The sequence below is a fragment of the Arachis duranensis genome, unplaced genomic scaffold (assembly GCF_000817695.3).
Source record: "Arachis duranensis cultivar V14167 unplaced genomic scaffold, aradu.V14167.gnm2.J7QH unplaced_Scaffold_354584, whole genome shotgun sequence".
In the NCBI taxonomy this organism is placed as follows: domain Eukaryota; kingdom Viridiplantae; phylum Streptophyta; class Magnoliopsida; order Fabales; family Fabaceae; genus Arachis; species Arachis duranensis.
Genome location: NW_026264910.1, coordinates 33925 through 36025, shown reverse-complemented (window position 1 = coordinate 36025; position 2101 = coordinate 33925). Strand labels below are relative to the sequence as shown.

General features: G+C 39.3%; 1 non-coding gene across 1 annotated transcript; it reads left to right on the top strand.

Annotated features, from left to right (window-relative positions):
- The first annotated feature begins 430 nt into the window (after nucleotides 1–430).
- LOC127744435 (small nucleolar RNA R71) lies at nucleotides 431–537 on the top strand. Its single transcript, XR_008005424.1, has one exon. It is a non-coding gene; the product is annotated as a small nucleolar RNA R71 (small nucleolar RNA).
- Nucleotides 538–2101: the final 1564 nt, after the last annotated feature.

Here is a 2101-nt window from a genome sequence, read left to right as displayed (position 1 = left end):
TTGCTTCCTTTGCCCTGAAAACAAGCAATTAAAGTGCATCAAAGCTCTAGCCAAAGTCATGAGATTATGCATCATCAATTTATCATGCAATTCTATCAAAATACTCATGAAATTATGCAAAGTTCACAAAAGTTGCTTGAATCAAGGTGTAAGTGTAATTTCATCCAAAACTTGCCTTATTCACTAAGAAAATGCATGAAACTACCCTAAAACAGTAAAGAAAAGGTCAGTGAAACTGGCCTAGATGCCCTGGCATCAGTGATAGTCTCTTACATTAATCTAAACCCAAGCAACTATGGTAGCAGCATTCAAAAGCCAACCATCCATGCTAATAATTTCGAATTTAAGCCTCAGCTCATCACACACATTCAAAACAATTATTCCTTGAGAAAGACCTTCAAAGAAAATGTGCAGTTGAACCCATTCATTGAACATGTTTGGTGGGCATCTTCTTGTTAAGTCCTTAAACCTCTCCCATGCCTCATAGAGAGTTTCACCATCTTGTTGCCTGAAGGTTTGTACCTCAGCTCTCAGCCTATTGATTCTTTGAGGAGGGTAGAATCTTGCCAAAAATTTGTTAACCACATCTTCCCAATTTGTTAAGCTCTCTTTCGAGAAGGATTCTAGCAATTTAGATGCTTTGTCCCTAACTGAAAAATGGAACAAAAGTAGTCTATATACATCCGGATGAACACCATTAGACTTCATAGTGTCACAAATTCTTAGGAAGGTGGTTAGATATTGATTGGGGTCTTCTTGGGCACTTCCTCCAAATGAGCAGTTATTCTGAACAAGGGTGATGAGTTGGGATTTTAATTCAAAGTTGTTGGCATGTGTGGTGGGCTTTTGGATGCTACTTCCACAATTTTAGGTAAATCAAGAGAAAAGAAAGAGGAAGAAGAATGAAAACTATAATTGATCTATCAAATTACAACAGAGCTCCCTAACCCAATGAAAGGGGTTTAGTTGTTCATGGCTTTGGAAATGGAAATGAAAAATGGTAGAATAGAATACATTCCTCCGTGACTAGAAAAGTGCAGAAAAGTAAATATACAGAGTGTAGTTCTCCAAAAGTGCTTAGCCTCTCTATAGTTCAAAACTACTCTTATATATACTACTCTTTTTGATCCTCTAGTGTATTCTTCAAGTCTTGGATATGGGCCTTTGATCTTGAGTTAAAGCAGTTACAATATTCAGTGGGCTCAGCTTTGTTTGCAGAAAAGTGTGAGTTAGGCATGGGCGTTAATTAGGATGTTAGTGGCGTTAACGTTAAGTGAGGATGTGGGTTCGAGAACGTTAGTGACAATCACCTTTTCCACTAACGTTCCAACCCAAAATGATCAACGTTAACTTCAACGTTAGTGGCACTAACGTGACCACTAACGTTGCCTCTTGGTCCTTTGCAAATGTTATTGGGAATCACCTTTTACAATAACGTTGCCTTGTGCCCTGGTGGACGAAATTGTGATCCTCAAAGTTGGTCTCTTTGTATTTGTATGAAATCAAAAATACCCCAAAGAGATCATGGTGTGATGAATTGGGATCTTAATAGTCCCATCCTCTCAGTGAAAATGGTCCTATGCTCTGTCACAGCATGGCTAATCATCTGTCGGTTCTCAATCAGGTTGGAATAGAATCCCTTGATTCTTTTGCATTTGTCATCACGCCCAGCCTTCAGGAGTTTGAAGCTCGTCACAGTCATTTAATCCCAGAATCCTACTCGGAATACCATAGACAAGGTTTAGACTTTCCGGATCCTCATGAATGCCGCCATCTATCTAGCTTATACCACGAAGATTCTGTTGGGGAATCTAAGAGATATGCGCCCGGCCTAAGATAGAACGGAAGTGGTTGTCAATCACGCGCGTTCATAGGTGAGAATGATGATGAGTGTCACAGATCATCACATTTATCAAGTTGAAGTGCAACGTATATCATGGAATAAGAATAAAAGAGAATTGAATAGAAAATAATAGTAATTGTATTGAAACTTGAGGTACAGCAGAGCTCCACACCCTTAATCTATGGTGTGCAAAAACTCCACCGTTGAAAACACATAAGTAAAAGGTTCAGGCATGGCCGAATGGCCAGCCCCCAAAAC